General features: G+C 38.2%; 1 pseudogene across 1 annotated transcript; it reads right to left on the minus strand.

The window, feature by feature from the left end:
- Positions 1 to 232: 232 nt before the first annotated feature.
- On the minus strand, positions 233 to 2,456 carry LOC148871449 (cytochrome P450 76T24 pseudogene; annotated as a pseudogene). The gene is made up of 2 exons (XR_016107273.1): positions 913 to 2,456; positions 233 to 816 (listed from the first exon to the last, which is right to left on the minus strand). The product of XR_016107273.1 is annotated as a cytochrome P450 76T24 pseudogene (transcript).
- Positions 2,457 to 15,692: the final 13,236 nt, after the last annotated feature.

A 15,692-nucleotide genomic window follows, 5' to 3' on the forward strand; every position in this document is an offset into this window, starting at 1 on the left:
ATGCCAGCCATTTGTGGAAGTTATTTTTTAAAACTTCCACAAAGGGCCAGGCATTTATTCACTGTTACAATGATATGGTGCCTAGTTGTCATAAACGATTGCCCTTATTGCATTTCTCGATTTTATCAGCAAATAAAATACAAATGTTTATTCAATAAACATAAACAGAGCCAAACAAATACTTGGAAAACATATTTTCCGTGTCATTTGTCAATGCATAAACATAGTATTGTCAAACACAATGCAAATTTACTCTGAATTGGAATTTACACTCCATTTGCATCATTTCCAAACGCAGCCTTAGGCTGAGCCCAAACTTATCTCCCATGTCCATATCTTCCGGAGACATCTCACCTTCAAGCTCCAAATCAAATAAGTGGGTTAGTGAAGCCAACATTAGATGGCATGTACCATTCGAGTTCCCAGTAATAATCCTGGAGGGCCTGGACAGAGATCCGCCTCCCCGCCCAAGCGGAATCAGTTCAAAATGGCGCCCTCTAAAATCATCAATTTCAGAGGTCAAGAATCTTTCTGGAATGAAAGAACCAGGGTTCATCTGGGGTCCCGGCCAATAGTGCACACATTTACCAGCACTTGAGCGTCCTTAGGCACCAAAAAACCAGATATTTCTACGTCTGATTCAGCTCGGTGAGGGATCAAAAATGGAACCGGCGGGTGCAGCTGGAATGTTTCCTTCACAATTGCTTGTAGGTAAGAGAGCTGATCAATGTCTGAGGTCTCTATCCCCAATATTTTGTCGAAGCTCTAGTCTCGCCTTCTGCCATGGCCCACTCCACCGTGGTCGAGGTGGTATCACTCTGGTGCAAAATCGTGGAGTTCAGTGTTGGACACGGATTACGAAGAAAAACCCACAAGTATCAGTCATCAATTTCCTCCTAAAAACAAATGAACAGATGGAAGAAAACAAAATTGCGCAGTACCAAGAGAAAAGCTCTGATGTGTTCGACCAAATTCCAAACCATTCTCTGACTTTTGGTCGAAAAGTTCATCCAATGGTCCAATACATCTTCATTGCTTCCAAGAGAGAGAAGCTTCCTTCTGCACTCTAACCGTCGGTCAATTATTTCATCAAACAACTTATAGAACCCAGCCAAATTAATCGCCATGCGACGCCTTATTCCTTGTGGGTCTAATTCAAGTACAGGGAAATATTCTGCGAGGTTAGGCCGTCCACCCTCTTCTATGACTCTGCGTACCAGAGCCTTGAACTCTTGTACAGAGCTAGAACCAAATGAGACCAAGTCAGTAGAGAGAATGGTGTTAGATATCAAATTAAGGGTGGTGAGAAAAGCTGCTTGGCCAATGTCGTCTGCACTTCTCCGGCAATTGTAGCGAACATGAGTGACGAGTTCCTGAACTTTCTGCCCTTCTGGCGTCAAGTTTCGACTGGCAAAAAGATGGTCGTTATTCTGGAGGATCTATTTAGCCATGTCGGAAGAGCTGACGACCACAGTAGTTAAAGAGCCAAGCTTCAGAGTCATCAGGGGGCCATGGATTTTGCTCAGCTTGGCCTGTGATTCATGTGGTTTTTTGCCTAGATTGAATAGGTTTCCGACGATCGGAAGAGGGAAGGAACAGGGTGGGAGTTTGTCTGAACGGGATTTCCAACAAGTGAGAACATAAATGAATGCCAACAGACATGAAATCCAGGATAGAACAGTTGTTTCATTCACTCTCTCTCTCTCTTTCTGTGACTCTATCTCATATACAAATTCAGATTCCAGACTGAACGAATGCAAATGTTGAAAGAGTGCAGAAAAAACAAAGACAAGAAAAAACATAAAAACAAAAAGACTACGCAGGCTCAGATCCAGCCAAATTTGAGAACCACTCCGGGCAGTCAAACAGAAATAAACCATGATCCTGCACACCTCTCTGCGCTAGGGTATGAGCCAACCGATTACCATTCCTGCTAACAGAGGAAAAAGAGACATTCAAGGAACCCATTGCACCATCAATGTCTTTTAGGAGAGAAGAAATCTCTGCTGGTCTGGGGAGAACCCTTTTACTGACAGCAAAGATAAATTCTTTGCAATCAGATTCCACCACACAGTTGGATAAACATGCGAGTCTAACTAGATCCAAGCCTTGTCTCATTGCTATTGCTTCTTCTTGGAGGGCTGATGCTACAAGAATAGGGCCAAAACATAGTGCCAAAACAAAACCATTCGAATCTCTAATCACCGCTCCAAAACTCCCTTTATTGTTGTGTTTGAAACCTCCATGAACATTTACTTTTACTTGTCCTAGAGAGGAGGTTGCCAAAAAAGTACTGGTACTACATTTGTACCTCCTTGGTAATTCTTTAAAGTCTCTATCATGAGCTGCAATTGCCTGTGTACATTCATCAAAATCACATTTGGAGAATTGTTAGTGTTATCAAACAGATAAGAGTTTCTTGCTTTCCATAAGAACCACAATAAATAGGTAGTATTTTGAAGAAGAGAGAGGGCACCCTCCTTCACTTGGGCATAGGATTAAGCCAGCTTTGGAGCCATTCTTTAAAAGTTATATCAGGAGGGTAGGAATCCATTTGAGCATTGAAAATACTACCTAACTATGTTCTCTTAGCCAGCTCACACTGACAAAGGGCATGAAAATCAGTTTTTGCTGTTGCAACACAGATTTCACAAGTGTCACTATTTACCATATATTTCTTTGCCAGGAAGGCTCTAACAGGAATTGCATCTCTCCTACATTTCTATAGGAAAGTTTTGACTTTGGGCTCCATAGGGATTTTCCAAATGGCTTTCCAAAGGGTACAGTTGGAGGGCCGACTACTCCCAGCATTCTCTGACTCAATAAGATGTTTTGCTACATAGTAGGTTGACCTAACTGTAAACCTTCCTTTTGAGTCTGGAGTCCAGACTAGCACATCCTCCCACTCCCCTCTCGCCAGATTCAGATTCAGAATTTTGCTTGCATAGAAATCCCCCACCAACTCCTTTACTAAATCTTCTTTCCATGCTCTGCTATTATTGCCAATTATTTCACTTACCAAGGTAGGAGAGTCTGGCCCCGGGCTAGGGCCCATTAACTTGAAACCATCTACCAGTGAGAGCCAACTGTTACCCCAAATTAATTGAGAGGCTATTGCCTTTGTTGACTAGCCACACAGCTCGTTTTTGCATAATCTTCCTTCCAGCTAGGATGCTTTTCCAACCCCAGGAGCTAGAGGGTAGACCATCCCTTAGGAAATTTTTATTTTTGATGTATTTCCCTTTTATTATTTGAGCCCACAAACTATTTTCACCTGAAGCAATTCTCCATGCAAGTTTTGGTAAGAGAGCAAAGTTAAAACAGCAGGGATCCCTAAATCCTAAACCCCCATCATGTTTGTTTCTTGTAATTGTATCCCAATCCACCCAATGAATTTTGTTTCTATTACTTTCATTCTTTTCCCACCAGAAGGTTCTTTGAAGTTTACTTAACTCTCCACAATTTTTTTTTTTGGATTAAGAAGCATGACATAGCATAAGCTGGGATAGCTGCTACCATAGATTTCAACAAAGTCTCCTTCTTTGCTTGGCTTAGGTACTTCTCATTCCAAGCATTCATTTTGCCCTGAACTCTCTCTATCAACTGAGAAAAAATATTTGCTTTGGTTCTGCTAAAGGAAGTAGGTAGTCCAACATATTTAGATGGGCTCCTAACCAGCTTGACTTTGAGGCTCTTAGCAATGATTCTCATAAATCTGGGATGGGTTCTAGAACTAAAGAAGATCTCAAACTTAGTAAAATTCACCTGTTGACCAGAAGCCTTTTCATATCTTTGGATGACCTCCACCACATGGACTTCTTCCTAATGGGAGGCTCTTGTGAATAAATAGCTATAATCTGCAAAAAACAGGGAGGCTCGTAGGTTTTGTTTTTGACTCATGAAGGGCTATCTTTGGACCCATAGGTTTTGTTTTGGCCACTGATTTTCAAATTGACAGATTGATCGTTCGGTTCAAATGGATGGTTTGTTTTGACAAAAAATTAAAAAAATAATTTAAATAATAAAAGGCCAAAACCATTTGAACGGGGCCGAACGGATTCAATTGCTTGGATTAACGGATCATTGACCAATTCAACGGTTTTTTGTCAATGACTGGGTTTGGGGTAAAATGGAACCAGTTGCTTGGACAGTTCCTAGGCCAAATAATCTGACCGTCTGGGTCAACGACGTTTCAAAAACCATGACGTGAATTGTTTTTCCGGTTATTGATTTCAACAATAAATCAAAACAGTCTAGTTTAACGATATATTGTTTCTCAAAACAAAAAGCAAAACCAAAAACCATTATTTTGATGGTTCCAAAAACATATATTGTTTTTTAAAACAAACTAACTTGTTTTTCTCTTTAAAAACAAAAACAAAGTTAAAAATATAAGTTTGCTTTTCTTCTATTGTAGAAATTTCAAAAATAAATGAAAACATAAACATTGATCATGTTGTAGAAGAGACCGCATTGTGTGAACCCATGGGTTCAAAGGATGTGTGAACCCGCCAATCAGAAATGGCCACGTTGTCAAGGTGAGTAAAAGGTAATGTTAACAGAACTTTGGTCGTCAAAACAAAAAGACAACGTGGCCATTTCTGATTGGCGGGTTCACACATCCTTTGAAAGGTAATGTTAACAGAACTTTGGTCGTCAAAACAAAAAGACAAAAAAAACCACAATTCTCTCCCTCCATTCTTCATTCTCTTCCACCAAATTTAACACAGTAGCATCCATCGGCGTCCTCACTCCACACCGGCGCCGGTAAACGCGGAAGCCACCGGTGGCCGACAAAGTCTGCTAACGTTACCCTTTACTCGCCCTGACGACGTGGTCATTTCTGGTTGGCGGGTTCACACATCCATTCACGGGTTCACAGAACGTGGACTCACACACCCCCTAGTGCTTTAAAAGCACACAATTCGTAAAGTTTATCCAAGTGCAACCCCCAATTAAATGATAGGAAATGTTCTTCAAGTTCTTCCAATATAATATCATACCTTTGTGGTTTCTCTCGTTCAAACACTTGCATCCTTACGTGACTCAACATGAATGATGACTTGACATGAGCAGATCGGCACGTGAACGTGACTCAACGCGGATGACAGCCCAGCAAGTATCAGTTCGCCTCAGAATGAGTTCGGGTACGCTAATGTCCCGAGCTGAAGGTACTTCGAGTTGAGTCCATCCCTGTTCGCGAACTAAAATGACCAAGTTCACGGCAGTCTAGATCCAAGCAAGCAAGCCACCTCGGGGATGACTCACCTAGGGCAGAATCACCTCGACACGCCACCAGCAGCTCGACACAAGTAACTCGCCACAGGGGAGCTCGCTATGGGGTTCGTTATCAAGTAGCCCTGAGTCCCGCGTGAAGCTTCCTATCTGACAACCGTACCTGTCAACCCTAAAAGCTACACCCACGTCCCTTGCCTGGCGGCACAACATCTGCCAACTCAGAGGACTGCACTCATTGTCTCTTGTCTGGCGGCGGCGTCCCTACCAACCCCGGAGGTTGTCCCCTGCTTGGCGGGACCGTACCATACAACTGTCGCATTAGCCCACCTGCTCCCCAATCCTGACGATAACAACCAATCACTCCGAAGCATTACCTGACAACAGATCACCGCGGTAGAGATTTGGGATCGGCCCCTCAGAACCTGCCAAAATGTTAATATATAAAGACCCCAACCCCCCAGGGGCCAAGGTATCGCATATTCACCACTCTCTAGCTTTCTCATCTTCTTGCAAACTTATTCTCTTCCAGCTCGCAGTTGAGTACTAACTTAAGCATCGGAGTGTTCCCGTCGGGTGAGCAACCCCGGGTTCCTTCATTTCTCTTCACGCAGGTATCTCTTGCCCGAGGCCAGCTAGAAGCTCAGTCACTTCCAGCTAGGAGTGGCCGGATTGTGCATCATCAGTAACCATGTTTTGATTTTTTAGTGGATAACCATATTCTCACATAGAAAAACTTGCATCTAATTAATCAACCGGAATCATAAAAGAGGTGACCAATCAGGTGGTGTTCAACCCAATTCATGAGGTGCTTTGATTGGTCAAAGCTCTTCCCAGTATCATAGAGTTTCCCTTAGAAATATTAGTCAATATGGTGCTTGAAAATAGGGGTGTCAATCAGACTAGATTTGGTCCAATCCGATCTAGTCCAATGTGAGTCCATTACAAATGGACCAGGTCCAATCCAATCCAATGAATGTTTTGGACTAATTTGGACTAGTCCAATTCAATGTCTGGACCATCTAATCTATTCAAATTCATTTTGATTTAGATTGGTTTCAACCCTAACCCGGTCCATTGATACATATATTCTTATCTTATATCAATGGACCAAATATTAGCTTAATCCAACCCAATCCAATATAAATTTGTTATGGATGCACTAAGTCCAATCCAATCTAATTAATATTTTGGACCGGATTGGTCCAATCCAATATGTCTTGTTGGTCCATCCAATCCAAAACCAGTCCATTGACACCCTAGTTGAAAAGGAAGAAAATTTTGATATGATTGTGGTCACAAGAAACCCATAATGAAATGGAAAACATCATTAGTATTTTGAAATAATTAGAAAAAAATCAGTTGATGTGATATGGTGTGGATGTGGGTAAATACATTCAGGAAACCAATAAAAAAATGTGAGGGAGACTGATTTATAAATAGACCCAATTAAAAAACATTGGTGTGTATTCCATTAGGTTTAGTATTTGCTAAGGACTCACTTTTTTTTCACATGAAAGAGTAGAAGTCATAGGGATGACATTTTCCATTCGAGACCGGATCTGCTCGTCACATAATGTGCCTCACACCGACCTCACAGACACATCCCATTGTGAACTGGGAACATTTCTCGTACTCATGTGTTATTGTTTATGGGAAATGTTCCCAATGCATGATGGGATGTGCCTGTGAGGTCAGTGTGAAGCGTGTTGTGTGAGGAGAAGATGGGTTTTGAGATTCTAGGGTGGGATGTTTTTTTTTTAAGATTGATTTTAGGGTGAAAATGGGTTTTGAGATTCTACGATCTGTATTACATGTATGGGTAAGAATGTAAGATACAATATTAGGCTAAATCCGACCTTCCCCTGCCCCAACCCATGTATTGAGTTTACTAAAATTTTGATGTTTCTTCATGCTATTTTGCTTATTAATTGTTTATATATAATAGAAAATAAAAGAAAATTAGATATGATCTCTAGATTTGACCCACCCCACCCACTCTCAAATGTGGGAAGGGTATGGTGAGGGACCGCTTTGCACTTTCATGTGTGGAAAGGGTTTAGATTCTAAAAATCCAACCCACTGAGGATTTTGGAAAAGATACATGTAGTAAAAGTATTAGTTGTGAAATTCTTGAAATTCCCTCCTCCAACATGCCCCATTGCCAATCCTATTGGTGTCTCTTCTTAAATAGGACAGATGATAACAACTTGAAAATCATAAGGATGAGAGGAAAGAGTGAAGTAAGTAGGAAACGACAAAGAATATCTGAAAATAGGAAAGTGGAAATGGCCCAACTTTCTATCAAATAATCAAAGGAAAGCTGGTCCAATAACCCTCAATTATCATCTACATGACTTCACATCTGTTGCAATCGTGATCACAGAACTCTCTTGTGATGCCCCAGTGAAACACCAACACACTAGTAGTGAAAATAAATTTGAAACAACACATTAACTATTTTTAATCATAATCTCCATTGTGTTTGTGTTTCATTGGAGGTCATGAGGGAGTTTGATGTTCTCTCCATCTAGAGTTATGGAGGGCAGCAATCTTGTGGCCATTCACTCTTTAGCGTGTGTTTTGTTTTGTGGATGTTTCATGATAGGAATTTATCAAAGTGCAGTTATGCCATCGCCAAATCAGCATTTTTCTCATCATGTTCATTCATACACATTGATATTCACAAAAATGGGTTTTGATTTATATGTGCACCAACTGTTGGGAAATCTTCATTTTAACGCTTCTCCCAACGGTTGAGCATTTATTTATTATTCCGTTGATGTGGTGCCTAATGGCTCCTAGTGGCACCTAATTGTCAATAAACGATTTATTAAGTATTTTTCTTAGTTTTGATAGACGGAAACTATACCAAACACATAATCATCATCTCTATTGTGGCCGTTCACCAAGAGGTGGCTCATTGGTGTATTAGCTGGTTTGTTCCAATAGTGACACAATCCTGCAAACACCACTTCGGGAAGAAAAGGAATCAAGGGGAGGTTTAGTGGTGCATGGCACCAAATACCATAAAACCAAAAAAAAATGAGGCCTTTGATTTATTGTTGTGGCCCCGTCAAGATGTCAATTCATTTAATTCAAAGTGAGGTCACATCTATAAATCGAATTGAGATCATAGAACATGTTTTCAGCCCTCTACCAACTTGATCTAACACCACACATCTCACCATGAGACTATGACCTGCCATATATGAAATGTGTTCATATTGGTAGAGGGTGGAACTAGACCTGTTCATGGGCCGGGCTGAGCCACGCTTGCGCCGGGCTTTCACTCTTCATTAACAAAATTTTTTCAAGCCCAACTCAACCAATAGGCCTACAACTTGGGCCTGAGCCCGACCCTCATAAAAATCCCAAAGCCCGGGCCCGAGCTTGACCTAACAGAGAGAGAGGGGAAGATAACAGAGAGAGAGAGAGAGAGAGAGAGAACCTTGTCACAAGGGGTGCAAGTCGGGTTGGCCCGAGTTAACAGTTTATACTATTTTGGGATCGAGCTTCGGGTTGAGCCTATTGAAATTTTGACAAAATCCCAACCCTAACCCAGAAAAGTTGCACCCCTACTGGCCACTCGCCAGCTGCCACTACTAGCCTAGTTCGTCACATGGAGAATGATAAAAACGATGAGATCGCTGAAGCCTGTTGTTGCTAGCTTATGCTCAACACTGACTTGTCGGAGATTGCTAGTTCATCAATGACTCGATGAAGCCAATGCCTAAGTTCGCCGGTGAAGGTAAAGTAAAAGAAAAGGTTGCCGCCTGCTGCTGCTAGCTTATGCTCGACTTCGACTTTCCGGAGATTGCTAGTTCGTTGAGCTATAGATAAACTAAGATTCTGAGAGTGAGAACTAAGAACTGAGTCGATAAAAAGAGGGAAAGGGTTAGTCGGGTTAGGGACTTAGGGTTTAGAAATTATAAAAAATAATTATATATTTTATATTATATAAAAAGTCAGGTAAGGTCGGGCTTTTTTGACAAATCCCGAGCCCGACCTAAAAAATAATCGAGCCAAGCTTTTAGGCCCGAGGTCAAGCCCACGGACTAAAATACATGTCCAAGCCCATCCGGGGTCGGGCCAGGCCGTTGGGCTACCTGACCCATGAATAGGTCTAGGTGGAACATGTTTTGTTGGCAGGTGACCCAGATCCTATAAATCAAATGCTTTGATTTTGTTGTTTCAACGTAGAGCTATGACAGTGCCATATGTGGTGACTCCCAAAGATAAATAAGTCCTTTGTTAAATTTTAAAACATCACATGACCTTATCCTTTTATTTCCTTTACTACCATTTCCTTTTTTAATTGGGAGGTGGCAAATAAGTTCTATGACCGCATCATAGAAAGTATGAACTAAGGCAAATGATGAGGTACCTAGATAAGAGACAAGAGAAAGAAGAGAGGATTTTTGGGTATTTTTGGGTATGGGTAGAGGTGTCAATTGATCTTGATTTGGTCCAACCCAATCCGATCCAATGTGAATCCACTTACAAATGTTTTGGACCCAATTCAGTCCAAATCCAATCCAATTCATTAAAATGTAAATGGACTGGATTGGATCTGATCCAAACAGAATGAAATATAAAAAATTATATAAAAAACAAAACATATAAAAAATTATAAAAATATATCAAAATGAAGAAAATCTGAAAATTACAAAAATATACCCTTTTGGCATTGAAAAAACACTTTTGTAAAAGTGCTTTCATAAAAGTATTTTGTAAAAGCACTTCAATGAAAGTACTTTTGTATAAGTGCTTTTGTAAAAGTACTTTTATAAAATTACTTTTATAAAAGTACTTTTATAAAATACTTTTACAAAAGTACTTCTATAAAAGTATTTTCATATAAGTGCTTTTATAAAAGTGCTTTTGTAAAAATGTTTTCGTAAAACTACTTTTACAAAAGTACTTTTCTAGAAGTGCTTTTACAAAACTACTTTCGTAAAAGTTCTTTCTTAAAAGTGTTTTTGTAAAAGTGATTTTGTAAAAGTTCTTTTATAAAAGTACTTTCCAAGGTTCAAAGTATTGGCCCGTATCGGCCGATACGTGTCGTGTCGGTGGCTTCCCAATACGCCCCTTTAGGAGGGTATTGAGGTTCTGACCGGTTCAAGGGGTGGAGGAGCCTTAAACCGGACCCCCTTAACCGGTTTTGAAAAAAAATAAAAAAAAGCAAAAAAAACACTATCAATATCACCCGATACGCCCCTACCGACGTATCAAGCGTATTGATATTTTGAACCTTGGTGCTTTCATAAAAGTACTTTTGTAAAAGTACTTCCATAAAGGTGATTTTATAAAAGTACTTCCATAAAAGTTCTTTTGTAAAAGTGATTTCGTGTAAAAGTACTTTTATAAAAGTGTTTTCATAAAAGTACTTTTATAAAATGCTTTCATAAAAGTGCTTTTATAAAACTGCTTTTGCAAAAGAGCTTTTGTGAAAGTGATTTTATGCCACTTCAATTTGATCGATATCAAATTGGACAAGGGTTTGGCATTATGATCGGATTATTGGAAATTTGGTTTAGGTCCAATTCAGACCAATAAGAACATGGACCAATTTATATTGGATTGGCTCAAACCAATAATTATAACAAACCGTCTAAATCTAATTTGATAAGGTTTGGATCGGATTGGATCCCATCCAAAACCGGTCGGTTGACACCCCTAGGCATGGGGTAGTATTTGAACTAGCACAAGAAAGATTTGGCGGTCAATGCTTCACAGCTTGAGCTGTCAATAATGCTTCCTTGCATGCCATTAGACCTGTTCATGGCAGGGTTCAGGCTTGGTTTTTGTCAAAATTTGAATCAGTTCGACCCGAAGCTCAAACCCGACACAATGTAAAGTCAAGCCCGAAGCTTGAGCTGTCAACTATGAGGGTGTTTGAAATCATGGGCGTTTATTCAATAAACGCTGCCACATAGGCACCACTTCAGCAGCTCCCCTCTCATGCTCTTCCGTACGCATCAAGAATAGCAAAATGTGACTTTGATTTCTGTGCACACTTACTATTTGTGGAAGTTATTTTTTTTAAACTTCTCCCAACAATTAGGCGTTTTTTCATTGTTATGCTGATGTGGTGCCTAATTGTCATAAACAATTGTAATTATTACCTTTCTCAATTTTGCAAGCAAATAAAGTACAAAAATTGAATGAAAAAAAAACGTAAACAGAACCAAACACATACTATATATCATGCAGGAAGAGCCTTGTTGACAACGTAGGCTGTCTAATTTTTTACATTAAACACAAACCAATTATGGAAATAAAATAGTGTTGCATTATGATAGAAAAAAAAATCAATTCCACAATTACACAGATGGGTGAACAAATTTACAAAAATGCGCGTAATTGTAACTGCCATGGTTTTTAAAACCGAACCAGTCAGGGGTCCGGTTACCAGGTTGAACGGTCCGACTGTTTGAACCAAATGATAGGCCCATTCTGACAAAAAAATTAAAAAATAAAAAACGATAAAAACTGTTCAAACGGTTTGAACGATTAACTGCCCAGGTCAACAATTTACTGACTAAAATCAATGATTTTTGGAGAAAATCCAATTTTGAGGAAAACTGGAACCAATCACCTGACCGGTTCCCGATTTTTCCGATCCAGTCCGGTTTTGAATACCATGTTAACTGCAGTATCTCTATCTTTTGTAAAAGGTCAGTGGACCTTACATTGATATATAAAAAGGTCAGTCGACTCGGCCTTGCTTTGTTTCCATCACTTAGTCTCTCTGTGATCTGCAATATCTCTAATAAAAAAAATCGAGATTCTGTGCAATCAGGAACGAAGAACTAAGAATATATATCTTGATACAAATAAAATTATCGTATTGTCATTGTTTGGATTCACACCATATATGAACCTGGCTATATCTATACAACAATGTAATATTCTTTGTCTAGGCTAATTTTGCCATTCCATCAATTGTTTTTTCGACAATGCAGATGACTCCTTCAAAAGATTTTATTGACTTGAGTTGTAGAAATTCATAAATCATGCGGAATCGGTGTAGTCAAGAATTGTAGCTAGTGGAGTCAAAAGCTTCATAAATTTTAAAATGTATTTACTTTTTTATATTATCAACTGCTTCAGAAAAGTCCTTATGCCCATTTGAAAGGGTTTTTGTTGCTGTCAAAATGGGCCGAGGGAAACAATGTACCTTCACTTCCGTAGACGAGGGCTTACTGATGATGTGTCCGAGGGCTGATAGAGCCGAGGGCCTATAAGTCCAACATGTAGAGGAAGAAGTAGGTTAAAGGATCTCGGTGTTATCCTAAGGGTAGAGATTCTGGCAATCAAGTTAGTAAGTGTGTATATAAAGGGTTTGACGAGGCCTGAATAGAATAGTTCAGACAAGTTCACCAGGGAGTTAAAGAAATTAGAGCAATAAATGCCAAGATAGCTTACCCAAGGAGTGACGCCATTTATTTATACTTGAACCTGCCTGGAGTTTGTTATAAGCAAACGGCCAAGATGCGATCCGGCCTGTGCCACATATCACCATCTTGGGCCTTCCATGTGCGCCTATGTCATTGGGCCTGCCATGTGCGCCTACATCATCTTTCATGCAGTGACTTTTGGCATTGTATAAGTCAAGAAATCTACAAAATTGTGAAGTCCAATTTTGAAAAAATCTAAAAAGCCAAATAGAGGTCCTTGAAGCTATTGTAACTCGAAGAAGCCATCCCAAATGGGCTCTTTATATAATTAGTTCAAAATCAATTAGTTTAAGTCCAAATAATACACCTAAATTGACCCCATGTACACTTATATTTTCATTTAAATTAGCTTTTGGAAGTAGCTCTCTAAATGCAGCTCAATCACCGTAGAAGTAGCTCTCTCAATACACTTATATATATATATATATATATATATATATATATATATATATTATTAAATAAAATATATTTTTATTATATAATACATTATTAAGTCAGGCTCGGGCTCAAGCCGGGCTTTTTTGAGAAAGCCCGAACCCAGCCCGAAAAAGGTTGAGCCCAATGTTTTAGACCCGAGGTCGAGCTCGCGGGCCTAAAATCCTATCCAAACCCAACTTAGATCGGGTTGGGCCAAGCTAGCCCGTTTGGGCTACCGGTGAACAGGTCTAGTCTTCATACCTAAATTGCAAGTAAAGATTATTAGATTATCGTAGTCAATGATCCTCAATCTTTAGATGGAGTGGTTGGGATCAATGTCTTCAAAATCAACCTAGAGGACTAATCATTGTTGCCTTTGAATTGTTGTCACAAGTTTGATGATTTAGATGGAATGGGTCAAACCATGCCACATCATATAAGTATACACACACATGGTTTAATTTATATAAGTATACACATCATATATATTGTTGTCACAATATATATCGGTCTAATTTATATTTTATGTAGTTTTTCATATTTCATAAATACAAAGCTAAAAATTATATTTTGAGGCAAAATCTTTTCTTTGGTAAAATGGGTGAGCCAAGGTGCCTTTGGCCCATGGAGCACATAGAATTATTAATTAATTAAGTATTACTTTATTTCATTAATAAATAATTATTAATTAATTAAAGAATAATTAATAATTTTTTATATATATTTGATAACTAATACTTTATTAATAATTTATTTACGAAATTAAGTAATATAGTTTAATTGGCAATATTATTTTTCATTATTAAATAAATATTATTAATTAATTAATTATCATTGGTTATTCATATTTAATTTATTATTGTTGTTTATTATTAATTTACTTAAATAATAAAGGTTTTCTCATTTTTCTTCATTTTTTCATTTATTCGCACGTGTAGAACTAACTAGAGTGCTTCTAAGCACATAAGAGTGTTCATCTACTCACATGAGTAGATTTCAAAGCTTGAAAGAATAGGCTATGATTATATATGCATTTCCTTTTAACATATATAAATAATATAGACAATAACTATTTATTAATGTCAATAAATTAGCTAATTATCTAATTAGATAATTAAATAATAAAATATTAATAATTAATAATTAAATATACAATAATAGAAAAGCTGTTGATTAAAATAATATTTCATTAATTAATGTATCGAATCATGATTATGCAGGGATGTCAATTTCCCCATCCCTATCAGTACCCAACATTAGGTCTTGATGGGGATTGCTTTGGTAGGGTTAGGACAGAAATGGGAATTGCTTTGATAGGGTAAGGACAGGATGGGTATTAATAGGGATCCTCGACTAGGGTTAGGGTTGGGGTGGGGAATGAAGTCCCCACCCTGCCCTGGCCTCGATTATATATATATATATTTCAAATATTATTTATATCTTAAAATTTTCTTTTATTTTAAGTATATTAAGTTTTCAAAAAATAGTGTTAATTAAAAAATTTATGAGATTCAGGTCCTTGCAAGGAACCCTTCTCTATCAAGGATCAGAGATGGAGGACAACTTTTATCCCCAATGAGGATCGGAGCAAGGGATAGGGATTTATTTCAAAATCAAGGTCAAGGATAGGGAATATGATCCCTACCCCAAACCTACCTCATTTCCACTCCTATGAGTAGGAGTGTAAGCTAGGCTAGGGTGGTAGGGGTGGAAATGAATCGATCTTTTCACAGGCTATTCAAGCTTGGCTTGTGAAAAGTTCAATTCCACTCGGTCTAAATCGAGCTTCGTGCCAAGCTCAAGCCCAATATATAGGCATGTTTGCTAGTAAAGCGGGGCTCAGTCCTAATAAAGCTCAACTCATGAGGCTCACAAGCTTAATCGAGCTTATACATACATACATATGTTAATAAATAACTTTTATTATATGTATAGTAATATTTTTATTTTTGTGTATTATAATAAATATTATATATATGACAATAAATTATTTTTATAATTCTTAAATATTTATATGTATAATAAAACTAACTTTTATATGTATGATTTTTTATTTTTTATAGGAAGCTTGCCTCATATTTGAGCTCAAGCTGAGCTGAGCTTGAACATATGAGCTTTTAAGTTGAACCAAATTTTAGCTCAAATCTCTACCTCGAATCACTTGAGCTTGATGGTTTTTTGGCGAACCATGATCGAATAGCTAGATATTCGACTTAGCTTGGCTTAAATTCACCCTTATTGGGTAGCCTTAGATTAGGACGAGTTGAGGTCAACCTAACCCAAATGAAGTTATTGAACCCTCAACCATAAACCTAATGCAACCTAAACTTTTGGAGTTAGTGTTGGGTTCAAACTTTTCAATATATATAGTTATGGTATACTATAGTTATGAATTTAGAAAAAAAAAATGCATATTTTTCTATAATTTTGATTATAAAAGTAGTTAACATTTAATATTTTCTTTTTTCATATAATTTATTATTTAATTGGCTTGCTAGTTCGAGTGCTAAGCCCCATAATTATTATTAAGCATAATGTATGGGCCAATCAAGCAATTACAACATTAAAAGTAATTAA

Source organism: Nelumbo lutea, chromosome 2, assembly GCF_056320005.1.
Source record: "Nelumbo lutea isolate HS-2025 chromosome 2, American lotus-T2T, whole genome shotgun sequence".
Classification (NCBI taxonomy): Eukaryota; Viridiplantae; Streptophyta; class Magnoliopsida; order Proteales; family Nelumbonaceae; genus Nelumbo; species Nelumbo lutea.